Source organism: Myripristis murdjan, chromosome 7 (assembly GCF_902150065.1).
Source record: "Myripristis murdjan chromosome 7, fMyrMur1.1, whole genome shotgun sequence".
Taxonomy (NCBI): Eukaryota; Metazoa; Chordata; class Actinopteri; order Holocentriformes; family Holocentridae; genus Myripristis; species Myripristis murdjan.
The window spans coordinates 2,589,315-2,609,452 of NC_043986.1; the positions used below are offsets into that span (position 1 = coordinate 2,589,315).

Sequence of the window (20,138 nt, forward strand, 5' to 3'; positions counted from 1 at the left end):
TTTGCTAGCTCAATCATCTTGTAACTTGAATATCTGCTGAAAAAAAAATGGACTGGACTTTCATGGAGTGATAGCTATACTTCTGCCGACTTCTCAGTCATTTTTAATCTAACAGTTGCCGTGACAACGACTCAGCAGCACAGCTGATCTTTATCTACAACCAACTTATATCAACAGTTATATTTAAATACAGGCTACTGCTTTCCAGTGTCGGCACCACAACAAACATCTGTCTTTTCATAAATTCACCGGCAGATGTTTTATTTCAGCTGGGGGTGTGTCACTCCAAGTTAACATCTGCTCTGATTAATGTGGCTAAGCAGCAAAAGTAACAGTAAGCAGTCACATTAAGGCTGAACAGAGTTATATAATTTCAACCCATACCTTTCAGGGGCTTTTGCTAATCACCTTTTCAGGCTGTTATCAATTTACCTCTGAAATAAAGACCACAGTTTTCACAGATGTGTTGAATTATTAAATGTTCATTTCAATACAGATGCAATTTACAGATGCAAACAAATTGACAAATTAATTAAATCAATGGCCTAGGCAACTCATAAAGACTAAACAAATTAATAACGATTAATAGGCTAATTAATAACTGATAACATTAACACATTAATAACAAGAACAAAGTTACAGCCGCACATCTCCGTGGAAAATCTGACAGGTACTGTCCGTGGTGCTGACTCCGCATTTCATTCTCTAATATAGAAATTAAAGCTCCGTTAAATTCACGGAGGATCTGGTTTAGCTCTTCTTTACTTACAGTTTAGAAATCAGCTGTTTATCCGGTGTTTTTTCAGGTAGTCTTGTCAACATTTGATGGTCTAAGAAGTTGACCGGGCCGCACTGGCTTCATTTCCTGACCTCTCCAGCTGATCCAGCTCTCCACTCCTTACTCTCGCGTACTCTCTTCTTTTTCTCTTCTGTCTTGTGTAACCTAAATGAATAGGAAATTATAAAAATGTGTAATATAAAGTAAATTTAAATAACAGTTGGACTACAAATCAGAAGAGGGTTTGGCTCAGGGAGGAAATGAACAGTACTGAATTGGTGAAGAAATGGCACCATATATTGAGAACAAATAACAAAAAAAATATGCAACAAATTATTACATTTGGAAAATGGCCCTTAAGCGTTCTGCAGTTACAACAAAAATTTCTAAATAAATTCACAGTTCACAACTAAATTCTTCAATTCTTTTTTTCACATTTCATTTCATAGCACAAGCGGAATAATATACTCAACCCTTACTGCCAGTTATGGCAACCGTCCATATAAGTCTATAATCCAAAGTCCATGAAAGTCATTTGTTGGGGTTTGAGTTATTAACTAGAGTTCTTCAAAAAAAAAAAAAAGAATAGAGTCCTCCAAAAGAAAAGTTCTTCCAAAAAGGGAAAAAAAACACTGGCTGCAAGGAGCCTCCTACCAGGACTGGCAGGAGAGAAGTAGAAGCTTGGCTATGGAATCAACAGTCCTGGTAGCTCGCCATCAACCTGGCCTGTGTATAGGACAGGATCCTGGGTTCATTATTGTGCACACATTCAATTATATACCCATTTTAACAAGCATTCAACACAGAATACACTTCCACTAAAGTGTAAAATAAATAATAAAGTAAATAACGATTAAGAAAAATAAATTAACTCAATCAATCCAGTTCATATAAGCTAGCCGCGCTAGCAGCGCTAGCCGCTATGGTACTCATAACAACTAGGCTAACCACGCTAGCCGCTATAGCCATGCTAGCCGCACCGTGTTGGCCGCGCTAACCGCAAAGCTAATAGAGACAATGATGCAACACTCACCAGCTTTTCTGGCCAGTTTGCTATGAACGACCAAACACACTCGCTCTCGGCGGACCGGATAACAAGGCTCCTGCAGCAACTCGGCACACCTGTGGCTTAGCAAAAATCCACGATGCCACTTCCGCACACACCTTTATGCGGTGCTGATTGTCAGCACATCAGTCACGTGACGCATGTGACCGACTGTATTTTGCACCTGGGTTACACCTGTCTTCCCCGTTCAGCCATTTATCCAAACTTAGGTTGCCAAATAAATCAAAATTGACAACAAAACGGTCCAATATGTAGACTAACAAAGTTGACAGCGGCTTTTGATACGGGTTTCAGTCAAACATTTCGTGTTGCCATGGAAACCACACAGATTCAGGCAATAATATTGCTGGGCGGAGTAATATTTTCAGTGATGAGGTTTTTTTCATTTGAGCACGGCTAGCCATGCTCAATTGCTCATTTGAGCGCATTCTAAACGTCTGATTGACCAATCAGATTGCTCGGTCGGATCTACGTGTTATATAATTCTTATTTTATACTGACATGATGGTCAGTATTTACCGCTGGCTTGCAGTGATACTCGCCGGCCCCTGAAAATGACACACCCCTCTGCTTATTAAAGTAACATCAGCGACTGTCTGACCAATGAGAGTTTGGATCAGACAAGAACATATCAACTAGGGTTGAGTCCAGGGGCAGCACCAGATATTGTAGATATCCAGGGCTTAAGCCCAAGCCGACTGGGCAGTAATATGCCCCCGTGGGAGAAAATTTCAGGGGACTTTTAAGAGACTAAGGGCCCTATCTTGTGCCACCCGCTACCCGCTGCCACTACCCGCTACCCGCAAATTGCGTATTTAGGAGCTTCGGGTAGCGGGTGGTCAGGACCACCCGCTATCCACTTTTGGGCTGTTACAAGAGCGCGCCCAGGCTGCTTCAATGCGCGCCCCGCCGGAGCCTCACCACGCACACGGTCGGACTGATACCGGGACGCCGCCGGAATGGACTGAGTATATTACTCATATAGACTGTTCAGAGGAAAGACTGTTTTAATTGGACACTTACGCCAGCACGTTTTATTGTTTTATCATAAGCCAGCAGCTGTGCTATATTTTTATTTTTCATATTTTATTTGCCCAATCTACCTTGTCAATAAATTAGTTTACACATAGTTCTACCTCTGCCTCTTGTGTGTGTGTGTTGTGACCCGGGGATTTTACTCAGTCTGTACAACCTTGTGACATGTGGACATGCACATGCGGCTCCACCTCCCGAATGAACTCGCCTCTAATATAATATATAATATGTATATAAAGCCAACTTGCTTTAGCCTCAGTAGAAGCCCTGAGAAAATCTACCTCCCTCTCTCCATCGCGGGTTTAGGATTTAGGATTTAGGATAGCGCATCCTGCCCTTAAAGGCAATGGCACCTGGCACACTGATTGGTTTAACTGGCGTAACGCCCAAAACACACCTATGCATAATATAGCGGGTAGTGCAAGTGTTTTACAGATAATGGCAGGTGTGCAAGATAGCAACTTTCACGGGGGAACGCCTCTTACGCAATGCTAAATCCCCAAATAACGGGTTTAGGGTTAGGGTTTAGGGTTTAGGGACAAGATAGGGCCCTAAGGGCCCTATCTTGTGCCAGACTCCCTAAACCCGCTATTTGCGGATTTAGGATTTAGGATTTAGGAACTTTTCGTTGCATTATTATACGTATATGATTGTGCAATGACAATAAAAATCTATCTATCTATCTATCTATTAGTGTACAGAGTTCTTTAAGTTCTTAAAAGAGTTCTATGGCTGCAAAAAGCCTCCTACCAGGACCGGCAGGAGTGAGGTAGAGGCTTGGCTGTTACTCAGTTCGGTTCCTGTAGCTCGCCATCAACCTGGCCTGTGTATAAGACAGGACCATTCATTCATTTAAGTTTGTTGTCTACACATCATCATTTTCCCTTTTACTACATACATACTCATTGCTTAATAAGTATCAAATTCATATTCACCTGTATGACAAAAACACAGGATACAATTTAACTGAATCCACAGACAATTTAACTGAAGTGCATAAATAACAAGAAGGGGCATTTCCTATTAGTGGAGTTACAAAGTGCATTACAAGAGAGCTGTCATTAAAAGCAACATGCATAAATATGTCATTTCATTTGTCAATATAATAAGGGAATGAGGTAAGACTTCTGGTCAGGTTGGACGTGCCGAGTGTGAGGTCCGACCAAACAATTTGGAAAAATATCCCAAACTTCGTTTTTGAGGCTACTTACCTCTTTGTTTAAATTAGTTTAAGTAGCTAACTGAACTGACAATGCCAGGAGATAAAGAGAAGGAGAAATTGGAGAGACTGGCAAAGAAAGGGGCCGAGGTGGAGAAAACCATAAAGGACGTTGAAGCTGACTCCAAGACAAGGAGCAGGGCTAATTATCATGCGGGAAACGAGGCGTTGATGTAAGACTTCAGAAAACTAAACGAAAAAATCGATACTGATAAATGTTAGCTGAAAGATTCCCTGAACAACCTACAAGTTACCCTGACTGACCTGGTGGCTCAAAGTGAGAGGAGACTGACGGAGAAAATGTCCCGTGTCTGACCTAAGGAGGGAGTTTAACCTGGAGATTTCTCAGGTGAGGGTGAGCTTGAGCCTGAGAATGAACTTAAATGAACTTAAACAAGAAGATCAAACGGACGGAATTCTATTCTGACATGTCACTCATAGTGTCTGGTCTTCCTTTCGAAGAAGGGGAAATGTGGTCCAGAGGATACAGAGATTACTACAGGAGGGGCTGGAGTGTGACCCACTACCATCAATCACAGCAGCGCAGTGGTTGGCTCCGAGACGAGGTCCGAAACCAGGGCTGATCAAGGTGGAGCTTGGCTCCACTCAGGAGAAGATTGCGGTCCTGCCCCGTAAAAGAGAACTATGGAGTAACGAGTCATACAGGAGTGTGTACATCAACTCTGCAAAATCACACACTGAACGCCTGCTTGATTTCAACCTCAAGGCCTTGTTGCAGGAAATTCCATCGGAAAAAGATTTCTTTTTTACAAGCAACGGCCGTTTGGTGAAGAAGGACGCCCGAGACCTCACCGACCTGCCCCGCGGGACTCCCGGCGGAGCTTCTGGTGGGGCTATTCCTCATCGCCCTCCAAAGTGAAGAGATCCTGCCCACCCTGTAAATATAATCTCGTCTTTTTCTTTGGCCCATTGGAATGTTAAAGGCTGGACAGATCTGAACAGTTCTCTCAGAATTCAATTGTTGCAATCTCTATCCCCTGATATTGTTTCTATAAACGAAACTCACCTGCCTGGTAATGAATGTATTGACGTTCAACTTTCCTTGACTTATTTCTGGTTCGGTAGCAATAGGGTCTTGCATGTTAGAGCCAAGAAGGCCCTTGGGAGTCAGTATTTTGATTAAAAATGTTTTGTTTAATCAATTCAAAGTGAAAGTGATCGATAAAATTATTGATGGTGTGATTGGACTAAAGCTTTGCCACTGTGAACTTGAATTCAGTTTAGTTGTGTTTTCATGTTACCTGCCACTAGAAGGTTCCTCGCGAGGATGAGACTCTGTGGCTTTTTTCAATCATTTGTTGGCGCAGATATATTCTATGGATGCAGATATAATTTTTTTTTTGTGGGGACTTAAATGCTCGTATTTTGAACCAGGCTGATTGCTTGGATGATATTGATAATGTTTTACCCCGTGTAGCTTTAGACTCGACTTAAATAATCATGGGGAATCCTTGCTCGAATTTCTGAAGGACTGTAAATGCTGCATTCTGAATGGGAGAATAAATCAGATTAATGACAATTATACATCTATCTCACCCAAAGGAAAAGCTGCTGTTGATTACATAATAACACCACATGAAAGTTTATCTTCCTGTATCAATTTCAGTGTGCTTACAACATCGAAGCTGTTAGACAATAATCCCCTGTGTGCTGATCTGATCGGGGAGAGATGTAGGCTACCGGACCACTCTCTCATTACTTAAGTTTAAAGTTGATTATGTGGAACCTGTGACTCATCGTGATTTTGTAGAATGCTCCCCAGCTAGATGCCATCCTAGGATATCGCAAGAGAATTTCCTGGCTTCTAATGCATGTCGGCTTGCACTATTAGAACTCATGAGTAACCTCGATAGCCAAGAGAAAACACAAATAAATATTGATTGTTGGTATAATTCATTCTGTGAAGTGCTCTATAATGAATTCAGAAAGAATCCATATGCTAAATTAAATGTGCTGATGCTAATAAGAGACAGGCATCTCATAGAAGAAGTCAACCTAAACCGTACTGGAATGCTGATCTTCAGCAGCTGTGGAACATCAAAGCACGGGTGGAAAGAGACTTCCTTAAATGCAATGAACCAGTGTCTAGAAGGCTCCTTCTAGAGTGGTGGTAAAGATGCCAAGGTTATTGATAGTAATACAGAACAGAGCAATAAGATGTTTTTTGGGAGTGCATCGTTTTGCACCCTTGAGATCTGAAACGCTCCGACACTGGACATTTTCAAATCAGTCCTTAAGACACACCTTTTCACCCTAGCATTCCCCCAGCAACCAGCTCAGTTTACCCATTTTTTTCTTTCTCCCCCTCCTACCCGACCTTGTAAAGCGACCTTGGGTTTTAGAAAGGCGCTACATAAAACTCAGCTATTATTATTATTATTATTATTATTACTGGACAGCTGAATTACATTCAATTTTTGAGGAGTTAGATTTGGTCTACATATACAGAAAAAACCTCTGCTGTAGTGTGAACTGTCTGTAAACTTTACAGACAGTCAAATAATATTCTCAGTTAACCAAAATAAACCGATTAATGAGGCCCGGTGGTCGACCAAAAAATTTTTCCATTTTCACCATCCCTATTAGAGCATGCCCTAAGGATCATTTTTGGCTATAGGGCCATTGCAGATTTGTCCCGTGTCAACCGTAGCAACCATGTTTCAAAATGGCTGCCACCTGCTGTGATTTTACCTGTAACTCAGGTTCTAGACCACCAAGAATACAGTGGTACTGTTTACAACATGCTAGCAACTTCCTAACTACATATTTCTGGCATTCAGTTAATTAAATAATAGTAAAAACCATCAAAACATGTATTTCGGTAGAGTATACTGTACATGTTTTCTAAGATGTTGACAAATACACCATGAAATGTGTGTGCTATGGCAATGACCAAAGTGGAACTTTACAGCAGCACAGAGACAGGATACCATTTAGCCTAAAGGCATATTTCATAAAGCCAAAGAGGAAGGAAAGTGTGACAAAGTTACGTATGATGACACAGTCCACCACAGTAGCAAAGGGCAGTGCACTGAAGTGCTGCCTTGGCACATCTGCATCTTCCACAACACCCTTTTTGTAACCACAGTGGAGGAGGTTGCAACATGCCAAGCTTGCTTCTGGTTGTGTGGTCCAGTCAACTTCCCATCCACCTGTCAGAATCCGAATCAACTTTGTTGTCACATGACACATTTTACAGGTGTAAAAAAGAGGGTTAAATTATTCATTCATTCATTCATTCACCCGCCTGTGTCCTTCCTCTTGCACCCCCAGTCACCTGGGGAGGGGAGTTCAGGGACTGCAACCACAGCCTTTCCTCAGCAGTGACCAGCTTGGTAGACTGCCCTCTTCGTACAGTATGTAGTGCAGCTTGTGTTGGGGACATCCAGTTATTATGAACTGTGTGTCAGTGATGTTGGAGAGACGGTTACATCATTTGAAATGGCCGTATCTTTTTTCGTACGTAAAGGAGGCCGCACTAGCAGCCAGGAATCACAGAAGTAGCAGTTCACCCAAAAAGGTAGAACGATTGATGGACTTAGAGACTTTGGGCCCTATCTTGTGCCACCCACTATCTGCTGCCACTCCCCACTACCCGCAAATTGTGGATTTAGGAGCTTCCGCTATCCCTAAACGGTATCTTGCGCCCACGCTACCCGCTATCCTTATGCCGACTCCGTCATTTGTGCCTGGAGGTGCGTCGTGGGCGTGTTTCATGCGCTTTCCCTAAAGTTGCTATCTTGCGCACACACTTTAGGGATAGCGGATAGCGGGTGGTCCTGACCACCCGCTATCCGCTATCCCTAAAGTTTGGGCTGTCAGGAGAGCGCGCCCAGGCGGCTTCAATGCGTGCCCCGACAGAGCCTCGCCACGCACACGGTCGGACTGATACCGGGACGCCGCCCGAATGGACTGAGTATATTACTCATATAGACTGTTTAGAGGAAAGACTGTTTTAATTGGACACTTACGCCAGCACGTTTTATTGTTTTATCATAAGCCAGCAGCTGTGCTATATTTTTATTATTATTTTTAATATTTTATTTGCCCAATCTACCTTGTCAATAAATTAGTTTACACAGTTCCCCCTCTGCCTCTTGTGTGTGTGTGGTGTGACCCGAGGATTTTACTCAATCAGTACAACCTTGTGACACGTCCACTTGGACACATGTGGCTCCATCTCCCGAATTAACTTGCCTATAATATAATATATAATATGTATATAAAGCAAACTTGCTTTAGCCTCAGTAGAAGCCCTGAGAAAATCTACCTCCCTCTCTCCATCGCGGGTTTAGGATTTAGGATTTAGGATAGCGCATCCTGCCCTTAAAGGCAATGGCACCTGGCACACTGATTGGTTTAACTGGCGTAACGCCCAAAACACGCCTATGCATAATATAGCGGATAGCGGAGGTGTTTTGCGGATAGCAGGAGGTGCACAAGATAGCAATTTTACGGGGGAACGCCTCTTCCTAAATCCTAAATCCGCAAATAGCGGGTTTAGGGAGTCTGGCGCAAGATAGGGCCCTTAGGGCTCTAGTTTCCCGGCACAGCGCAGGGTGGCGCAGTGAGGCGCACCCCGCGCAGAGCTAGTTTCGAACAGCGCAACGCGCGAGGCGAACGGTTTCCAAGTTTCGCAGACGGATCTGCGCCAAGATGGGAGTGGCGGCACAGCAGGGGGAGGTGTCGACAGATTCAGCTTGGCGCAGTGACTTCGGCTTGGCGCAGTGACAGTTTCGTGCCAAAAGGCTTCGCCGAGGTGCGCCAAAAGCTCGCCTCCTGAAACCACGTCTACTTTAGGCGCAAGGCGCAGCGTGGCTGGCGCAGTGGAAGTTTGGCTAACAGGCGGGCAGTGGCACACGTCACCACAACCTCACAGGCAGGTTTCCAGAATGTCAGGCACAGTAACAATGCAATAAATACCCACAGAAACCACTATTCAATGCTACTATCTCAGTCAGCACATAAACGTATCTCCATATCGACTGTGCCGTCACATCTGATGTCAGATCAAAGGAGATTGGCACCGTTTGGCAGCATAATGGAAACCCAACCTGATCACCTGTCAGTCAAACAATGTGTCCCATACAGTGATGTCTCTTTTCCAGTCATGGTGTCTGGAGCTGCTCCTGTTAACTACACAGTTTTTCTTCCATATATATTTAAATATTCCACTCTGGGTTTTTGTTATAGAATAGAATAGAATAGAATAAAACTTTATTAATCCCCCGGAGGGGAAATTCAAATTGTCACAGCGGCAAAAGTAACAGATACATATAAGACACCATATACAAACCGGACACACAATCACAGTAGCACTGTGCATGATAAATAAATAAATAAATGACAACAGTATGGTCACAGACCATAAATAAATAGGTAAAAGCACTACGGTGCTGGGGGCCTGTCCCTGTAATTACGTGTGTACATGTATGTTGTGTGCGTGCGTGTTCGTGTGTGTGAAGCAAGGGGGTGTTCAGGCACTGTTGTACAGTCTGATGGCTGTGGGTACAAAGGAGCGCCTGAACCGCTCCGTCCTGCACCTGGGGAGAGTGAGCCTCTGGCTGAAGGTGCTCCCCCTCAGCCACAGCTCCTCATAGAGGGGGTGGGAGGGGTTTTCCAGGATGTTGTTCATTTTGTCCCTCATCCTCCTTTCCGCCACCACCTCCACACTGTCCAGCTGCAGTCCAACCACCCGGCTGGCCTTCCTCACCAGCTTGTTGACCCTGTGCCGCTCTCCCTCCTTGATCCCTCCTCCCCAGCACACCACAGCAAAAAACAGAGTGCTGGCCACCATGGACTGATAAAACATGGCCAGCAGCCTGCTACATATATTAAAGGACCTGAGCCTCCTCAGGAAGTACATGCGACTCTGGCCCTTCCTATATACAGCGTCAGTGTTGTCCCTCCAGTCCAGCCTGCTGTTGATGTAGACCCCCAGGAACTTGTAGGAGTCCACTATCTCCACCTCCTCCCCCTGGATGGTAATAGGGGTTGGGGGCTTCCTCCTCCTCCGGAAGTCCATCACCAGCTCTTTTGTTTTGGTGATGTTGAGCTTGAGGTGGTTCTTCTCTGACCAGCGGACAAAGCTCCCCACCACCTGTCTGTACTCCTCCTCATTGTCCTCGCTGATACAGCCCACAATGGAGGAGTCGTCAGAGAACTTCTGGAGATGGCACATTCCAGAGTTGTAGCTGAAGTCCGAGGTGTACACTGTGAAGAGGAACGGTGACAGTACTGTTCCCTGGGGGGCACCGGTGCTTCCCATCACCACATCAGACCGTGCGGACTGCAGTCTGACGTACCGTGGCCTGTTGGATAGGTAGTCTGTAATCCAGGCCACCATACTGTGGTCTACCTGCATGGTGTTGAGCTTCTCTGCAAGCAGCAAGGGCTGGATGGTGTCAAACGCACTGGAGAAGTCGAAGAACATCACTCTCACTGTGCTCCCCGACCCCTCCAGGTGCGAGCCCGCCCTGTGCAGCAGGTAGATGATGGCATCGTCCACACCTACTTTGGCCTGGTACGCAAACTGCAGGGGGTCCATGGAGCTGCTCACCTGGGGCCTCAGCTGCTGCAGTACCAGTCTCTCAAAGACCTTCATAACATGTGAGGTCAGCGCCACTGGCCTGTAGTCGCTGAGAGTTCTAGGATGTTTCACCTTTGGTACTGGGATGATGCAGGAGGTCTTCCACAACTGAGGAACCCTTCTCAGTGTCAGTGAGAGGCTGAAAATGTGGTGGAACACCTCTGCAAGCTGTCCTGCACATGCCTTGAGCAGTCTGGGGTGGATGTGGTCTGGGCCCATTGCCTTGTTGGCACGCAGCCTGGATAGCTCCAGTCTCACCTGGCTCGATGTAAAAGCTGGACTGGGGGGGTGGAAGGGGGTCGCCAGGCAGTTTGGGTGGGAGGGGGCTATGCTGCTTCCTGCACTGACCCCTGCAGCAACTGTGGCAGGTTGGGGAGGAAGAAGGGGAAAGGGGAGAATAGCAGCCGAAGTGTGGGTGGGGACAGGGGGGTTGTGGATTGGGCTGTTAGAGGAGACATGCCCTGCCAATATCCCGGTGGTGTGGGCTGAGTCGAACCTGTTAAAATACTGGTTTAGCTCATTGGCAAGATCATGGTTCCCCTCCACAGCTGGACCAGATGAATTAAGTCCTGTGATCTTCTTCATCCCCTTCCACACCTCCTTGGCGTTGTTCAGCTGAAGTTTGCTCTCCAGCCTCCTTTTGTAGCTGTTTTTGGCCCTTCTCAGCTCCCTCTTCAGCTCCTTCTGGACTGCCCTCACCTCCTCCCGGTCTCCTGACATGAATGCCCTTTTTTTCCTGTTAAGGAGGGCCTTAATGTCCTTGTTAATCCAAGGCTTGTTATTAGGAAAAACACCGGATCATTTTTGTGGGAACAACACTGTCCTCACAGAACCGTATGTAGTCAGTAATACAGTTTGTTAGGCCCTCAATGTCCTCATTATGGTCCTCCTGGAACAAATACCAGTTTGTGGACTGGAAACAGTTTTGCAGGGCCTCCTCGGCTTCCCTGGACCACACCTTGACAGTCCTGGTGGTGACAGACTGCTGACATGACAGAGGTTGGTATGTTGGTATAAGGTGTATCAGGTTATGGTCTGATCTGCCCAAGGGAGGGAGGACATGGGAGCTGTATGCCCCCTTCACATTTGCATACAGGAGATCTAATGTTTTGCTCCCCCTTGTCTTACAGTCCACATACTGTGTGAAGTTTGTCAGTGTTTTTGTGATTGATACATGGTTAAAGTCCCCACTTATTGCAATGAATGCTCCAGGATGATTATCCGGTAATCACCGGACTATGACTGGTAAAATCTGCCAAAGTCCGGTAATTTTTAAAAGTCCGGTGAAATTATTCACAATTTGAATTTTATTAAAACAGTCAATTTCCACGTAATTTTATTTATAATTAAAAAAAAAAAAATAGACTGCGTGATCCCTGTCTCCGGTGTAGCCTACCAGAGGGAGAGAGAGGGTTTTTTTCTGCAGAACCGGATCAAAACAGCGCAGCGAAGTCGCCTGGGGGAGAACAAGGTCACAAGACTGATGTGCATCGCAAGTTGCGGAGAGACACTTGAGACTTTTGATTTTAATTCAGCTGATGAATTAAGTTTTTATTGCATCTATTTGATTTCAAGTTGGCAGCACGCAGCGTTATTAAAATGATATGAGCCAGTTTTTTTGTTTGCAATTTGTAGTTGCAATTGTATGCAATGTTCATGTTAAAAGAGCACAGGCTTGTGCAATATTTATTTATTTTAGACGTTACGCAGGTGAGTCAATTGACGGCACTAATTTTACTTGATACAGCCTACTTTTCAGTAAAAAGATTATGCTATAAATTGACATGCCTTGATATCATTCTTATATAGCCTGCATATAATTTTAAGCTCAGTAAATTCAAATAATGTTTGACCGGAATTTCAAACATTTGTCCGGTAAATTGAAAACCTGCCGGTCACATTGTCCTGTGCCAATTTTTTCTAACGGAATCCCTGATTCCACACATATCGAAAATGTAAAATGCATCGGTTCCTTGCCAGACTCTGGGCGTTTAGAACAGCGAATGTAAAAGCTTTCATGAACCGGATTTTGTTTTAATCTCTAGTGTGTTGTTGCATCTGTAAGTGATGGAGTCGAAAGTTGCAAAACAAACATGTAGGCTATTTATATGAATATGGCGAGGATTATCCTTTGAGGTAAAAACATTCATTAAAAATGGGGGCTTCTCAGTAAAATTTATATTTGCTCGTAAAAATCAATAACTTTAACAGACGGTGACAGAGCTGGAAAAAAAGAGATGCGAGGCAGGTAGGTAATGGAAAGACAGGGGACTGAGGAAGACGAATTTAAGGATAGATGCATGGATGGATGGGTGGTTAGATGGATGGGTGGACAGATGGATGGCAGGTAGCTCCAGCAACATTGCAGCAGCCAAGACTGGCCTCACTGAGTGTGTGATGCGGCTGCTCTCTTCATCCATGTCAAATGTGTAGACTACCACTACGCCTTCGCGCAGCGCATTTTAAAGGCGAGGACAGGGGCTCATTTGATTGGTTTAAAGTGAGTCGGCTGTGTCAAACCCACACCACGCCTTCTCTCCTCCCTTGCGCCGGTAGGAGGAACGGCGCAGTAGTTGCGCCCTTAGACTTAGACTTTCTTTATTGTCATTGCACAAAAAAACACAGCAGTGAGTTTTTTTGCAACGAAATGTCATTGCTTCGCGTCCAGATTACAACAGAGATGGAATTGTGGGGCAGTTTAAATAAATAAAATATAATCTATATAACTAGTGCGTAAAAAACAAGAGCTAAATAATAATGAGTGCAAGAAAGAATAAATAGATAAAACAAAATAAACAGTGTAAACTACAGAATAAACAGTGTAAACAGCAGAATAAACAGTGTAAACAGAAGAATAAACAGTGTAAACAGAAGAATAAACAGTGTAAACAGCAGAAACATCGTAGCAGCAGGGTGGAGAGTATTTCACAATAGGAGGTAATTGTCCTCATCCCAGGGGGTCTTCCGGTACTGGGCCACACACCCTGGGCCTGAAGAAACTGTAACTCCATAAAAATATTGCACTGAAATGTATTGTCCATATGAACAGAATAAACAGTGTAAACAGAAACATCATGGTGGTGGGGGAAGGGTCAAATAGGAGGTAATTAATTCTCCTCATCCCGGGGTACTGGGTCACACACTGGGCCTGAGTAAACTATAACTACCGATAGAGAGAGTAAAAAATATTGCAGTGAAATGTATTGTCCATATGAAAATATTGCACTAAGAAATATTTGTCCATCAGAAAGATATTCTGATATTGTCCATGGGTGTGTGTGTGTGTGTGTGTGTGTGTGTGTCTTCTCAACAACAACCCTGCGAGGCAAGCTACCCCCCACCCCAATGAACAGGCACTCAGGCTCGAAACCACTGCCATGCGGAGAGTTTATTGTTTATTATTTATTAGGATCCCCATTAGCTACAGCATGGCTGCAGCTATTCTTTCTGGGGTCTGCCAACATTTTAAAATAATACAATTCTTAAAATAACATAATAAAAGCAAACCCAAAGAGACTCAAACAGATGAAAGAAAACACCACATGCAGAAAAAAAAAAATACTATATAGCTATACACAAGTTTTTCCTTTGTTCAGACAAAAATACAAGATAAAGCTGTTCATACCTGCTTGACAGTTTCGACTGTGGCGCCAGTCTTCCTCAGAAGTGTCATCTGATTTCATATACGAAATACCGTGTAAATCATGCAGAAAAACATACATCGGGGAAACGGGAAGAGCGTTCAGCACCAGAAAGAAAGAACACAAAACAGAATGTGAAAGGGAGACAGCAGGACGGTTCACACGAACACAGAAGGAAAAAGCAGAGCAAGAAAACCTAAAATCAGCCATCACAGACCACTGCAGGAGGAACAACCACATTATGGACTGGGACAAGGGAAAGATAATAACATCTGAGGCCAACAAATTTAGACGGTGGATAAAGGAGGCCACCATCAACCGGGACGAGGGGGCATACACCCTCTCGCACACCTGGGATTCAGTGCTCCAAGAACCATCCAGGGAGAAGGGGGCGTGATCGGCCCGACAGACTCTGACAGACTGCAGTCTGGCTTCAGCTAATGAAAGACTTCAGTATCATGAGTAGTATATCGATGGAAGAAAACATAGAAATAGCGACAGAAGAAGAAGAAAAAGAACATAGAAGACATTGAAGAAGACTTCTTCGTCTGTTTTTCCGGCAGACCTGATGCCTATACGCGTGCTCCTGCTCCCCGCGGCTGAGTGTTGCATTACGTCAGAGAGTGGAATACGCCGAAACACGGGGCTATGCCAAGTAACATGTAAACGGAATATTCCAGTTGCTGCAGCGCAGTTATTGACCGGAATATAGTGTGCTGGTGAATTCCCGGGGCAGGCAGAAGGGTCTGCATCTCACAATCATAAACTCTATGTCCACTGAGCAATGACTGGAGACGATGGTAGCATTGTTACACCAGCTGTTATTAGTGTTGATGCAAACCCCCTCCGCAGGCGGCCTGTGCTGGGGGGAGACTCCGCTGCTTCGTATGCCGCTGGGTCTGACCGGCGTAGCAGACCGAGGTTGTGTAGAGCGGTCCGCGTCTCCGGGCTTACAGGATCTAAGTTGCTAATTTTACTCAAACTATTCATAACCTGCTGGTCATATACTATTCTTACACAGTTTCGCTGAACTGTTGATGCTGAAAACACTGGTCTAGATGGCGAAATTGACGGTAAAGTGGCTGTGTTGCCGGGAGCCGAAGCAGCCACAGCCGGACAGGGTGCCGCCATCTCCCAACAAAAAATGGTTGCCATGGGACAAATCTGCAATGGCCCTATAGCCTATAGCCATCCTTAGGGCATGCTCTAACAGTGTGACGAATTTCACACTTATATCGTAAAGTGCACGATTCGATCAAAATATTGCGCGTAGCCGCTGGACTATCAGTCCGCTTGTAGTTTTTGTGTGATTTTTGTCCAGAAATGGAGTCAGGATGTGCTTGAATCTTTCTAATAACCATTTTAATGTAGTCCTTTGGCCAAACTTGTATAGAAAACTGTGTTCATTTGTGTCTTTATGATGAGCACTTCAAAAGTTATGCTATTCTCTTTTTTTTTTTTCTATTTCGGTTTTGGTTAGGATATGTGTAAGAAAGGGTTCAAAATGAACCTCATGGGACATTACGTCAGCCTGGTCCCTGGCAGAATCTAAAAGTGCACCCTTCAAGGATTTAGAAAAACAGGTCCCGATAAAACACCCGCCCTATGCGCATGGACATCCCTTTCCATCTAGACTAAAACACTCACCAGTTCGCTTTTCAGTTCAGTTTTAGGTGATGACGTCAGGCACACTCACGGCGGAACACAGCGGAGGGACGGTTTTTGCTATGGGCAGTGTGGGCAACCGGCCAGGACGCAATCTACTTGGGGGCGCATAAAAAACGACCCTGATTTTAAGACGACCCCTCTTTTTCAAGACCCTTTATTTGAAAAATACTTTTTATATGGAAAAAATCTTGTTTGAATAAAACAAGATTGTTTTATTCACCAGCACCGGCCAACACCGGTCGACATCAGGTGGGCTGGCCGCGGCACCGGCCGGAACCGCGCCCACCCCGTCAGGTCTGCCGGATCTGACAGGTGAGTGGCCTGATGCCGGCCTGTGCCTCGGCCGGCTTGCCTGATGCCGACTGATGGTGCCCCGGTGCCGTGGCCGACTGGTGCCGTGGGGGTGGGTTGGAGTAGTAACATGAAAGAGCGCAAGCCGGTAATTTCTCCTAGGGCGGCAACATAGGCAGAACCACCACTGCTCGTCATGGTGAGTATAAAGCGATAGGGGAGACTGGGGTAAGATGAGCCATTTTTCATATTTAGGATCACTACATCAAGGCAATCATAGTTTTGTCGCTAACTAATATATCTGCGTATATTTCAGGATGTTGTGCATCTCTTCAAACAAACAGAATGAGTGTAAACATAACTGTTTCCATAATATAAGGTGTCCAAAAAAAGTGGTCTCGTGGCACAACTTACCCCGTGTATGGGGTAAGTTGAGCATAGGAGCGGGGTAAGTTGAGCCGTATCCCTACTCACCCCCCATCTTCCTCCCCACCTCCATCCCACCCCTCCCTCACCTTCTCCCTCCCTAAATAACAGTCACTTCTTCACATTTATGTGCATTTTTATTTATTAAACACAATTCAATAGGAACAAAAAACAGCTGTTTTATAAAAAACAACAACAACATTTTAACATGCCTTAAAGTGGGCTTTGAAAGAGAACTAGAAAAAACTAGAACACTAGTTTCTTGCTGACAGTAAGGTCAGTTATGAACATATGAACATAATAAATTTGAACAATTTGGACTGAAACTCTCATCTTCTCATCATCCTTCCTTCCTTCCTCTATCTATCCTCTCTTCAACATCTTTGTTAAACTCCTCCCTCCATCTTCCTCTCGTTACATCTATCCCCATCCCTCCCTCAATCCACCCATCTCCCACCTCCGCTTTCACTCAATATTCCACCTGTCGAGGTTGCAGGGGAACACAAATTGCTCAGACCTCCTTGCTGTGCCACCAACTCTGTGAGGTTTGGGGAGTTTTGCGATTACATCGCATCTTGGGAAGAATGCTTGATCTTTCTCTTTGAAAGTAAAGGTGGGTTTACCATAACCAGCTTTGCCTCTTTTCAAGAACTTACACTCTAGATCATTGCCTTCAATCTTCTCCAGCAAGCCTATGTAGCGATAATTTCTTGATTTGCCCTTAAAGTTTACTACCACAAAGTCGCCCACTGCAAGCTCAGTATTTTCTTCAGCACTTGTGTCAGACTCGGAACTCTCTCAATCTGTGTCGAGTGGAATCATGGTGTCACTCTCTGAGCTGCTTTCCATGATAGGCTGTTGCTTTTTTTGTCTCTTTGCACCCTGTTTCTTGAGAAGTTCTCCAGCCTTCTTTTCTTTTTCTTTCTGACTTGTTTCCAACACCAACTTCTCAGGTGTGTCAGTCAAGATTCGTGTCTTCACCTTTGTATGTTTTCTTTTAGGCTTTGTTGCTGTCACCTTTGGGAATGGCATTATTTCTGCTGGAGATATGTATCCTGGATGGCTGCAAGAGACAGCACTATCAGAAAGCGATGATGACTCAGGTCCTGTGACACTAGGTGCTGGTGCTGGTAGGTCAGCTGAGGTAGATGGCTGGTCAGATTGCTCGTCAGGGTTGGGTCTGTCTGTGACCATGGATGGTGCATAGACTTCCTGTGGGAAGATATCCCGGTTGAAAGGAAAGATACCAGTGGACCTGAATCCTGACAGGATGTTTCTTGGTGTCATTGCCGACAGGAAGGTCTCATGCACAATCTCTGGGATGGCATAAATGGAAGCAGTTTGTCCAGGGTAGGTTCGCATCCAACTGTCCATGGCCTTGTTGTAATATGTCTTGAATGGCCCATAGACAGATACATCCAAGGGCTGCATTTTATGGGATGTATGAGGTGGCAAAGTGAGCATCACGATCCCATTCTCCCTCGCTATCACCACAGACTTCAGTGAGATGTGTGCCGAATGGTTGTCAAGGATCAGTAGGAGTGGATGATCCTTGGAGCAGTTTGTTTGTTGGATAACATGCTCCAGGTACATGCAAAACACCTCCTCATTTATCCAACCAGATTTTGTTGCGGTCCCGATTGATCCAGTCGGTGCTCCTCTGATAAAGTGCTCATGGTATTTGACACGTGGGAATATGAACATGGGGGGGATTGTGTTCCCTGCAGCATTGACAGCACACACTACCGTTACAAGCTCTCCTCTTTCACCAGATGTGACTGAGCCAACTTGTTTTTTCCCCATCTGTGTCACAATTTGCTTTGGCTTCTGTACAGTTGTTACGCCTGTCTCATCCATATTATAGATCATATTCGGAGGGAACTTGTATCTGAAAAGAGTGCACAGATTTTACATTTTAGAGGACACATTAATTTCTAATTAGACTACAAAAATTATTTCTCACATCAAGCACTAAATACCTGTCCATCACTGATGCCAGCTTATCAAAGAACAGAGTGACGTGTTCATTGAAAGCAGTGGCCCTTGCCAAGGATGTGGCCTCTGGTGTCCGGCATGATAGATGTTGTCGGTTTTTGAACAACTCAAACCAATCCACTCCTGGAAAAAAGTTATCTTAACAATGACGGCAATAATATTTTTCTACTAACATATCAATTGAATTTGCTTGAATTGTCGTAGCTAGCTGTCTGGTTGGCAGTAATTCTGGGAGAGAACCTTATTTAGAGAGATCTCTATGTTCAATATCTCATACCTGCTCGTTCTTCTCTTGACCAGCTGTCTGGCACAGGGATGTTGTTTCGCTTTGCAAACTCGAAGGCAAGTTCTCTGCATTTCAGGGTAGTAAGCCCATGAAACTGGTCTGCGAGATTCTTAATATGTTTGGCAAGTTCAGACTCCATGCCATCTGAAAGAATCCTTTTAGCTTCTGCTACTCCATCATAGCCTGTCTTTTTCAAAGGTGCATTTTCTTTTTTGTCAATGTACCTCTTCAGTGTCATTCTGTCTATTTTGGCATCCTTTGCTGCTGCTCTCTCACTTCACTGGTGGCTCTTTCAAGAACATCAGTGGTGGCTCCCCTGCTTGTTTTGCGCTTATATTCACGAGGCATGATGTTCACTCTGTAATCATACAAATACAGATTTAATATTTAATATTTAAGACATATAGGCTACAGCCAAAATACACATATTAAGTGTATGGGGTAAGTTGAGCCACTGGCTCAACTTACCCCTGCTGGCTCAACTTACCCCTGGCCAAATGGCTCAACTTACCCCAAAGCTACCATTTTGACTTTTTTAGTCCCCACAGCTAAAATGGTGCACTTTTATGCTAGGTTTATGACCTCATGTTGTAGCTTATAGATACCACAACTGATATATAAAACAAATTTAAAATGATCTATTTTGGTGTTAACACAATTCGCATGAAACTTATGATAGACTGAATTTACTTTCAAGAGTAAAAAATGTTTTTTTGGAAATAAATGTCTAACCACTTTACCCATGTGGTTCTTACCTTCACAGACTCCATGAAATGATGCCTTCCTCCTAAATATTTGGTCACATGATCAGTGTTTTTTACCGTTTCCTAGCAACAGGGGGTGGCTCAACTTACCCTTTGGCTCAACTTACCCCAGTCTCCCCTATATCAACAAAAAAACTGTTAATAACTCCAAACCCAATGGCAACAAACTCTGTCACAACCGCGGCTCGGTTCCCCTACACACACACACACACACACACACACACACACACACACAGTGACAGCCTCTCTAGGCCCGTTTCCACCGCAACTTCGGGGTAATTTTACGGGGCCGGGCCGTTGTCACGTGTCTCCACTGCCGGAACTACCCCGAAGAAGAGAGTTCCTGAACTTCTACAGGG

At 44.5% G+C, this 20,138-nt stretch overlaps 1 protein-coding gene across 1 annotated transcript in view; it reads left to right on the plus strand.

The window, feature by feature from the left end:
* Positions 1–20,138, plus strand: part of LOC115362189 (interferon-induced protein 44-like) — a 166,062-nt gene that overhangs the window by 75,723 nt on the left and 70,201 nt on the right. The window lies entirely within an intron of this gene.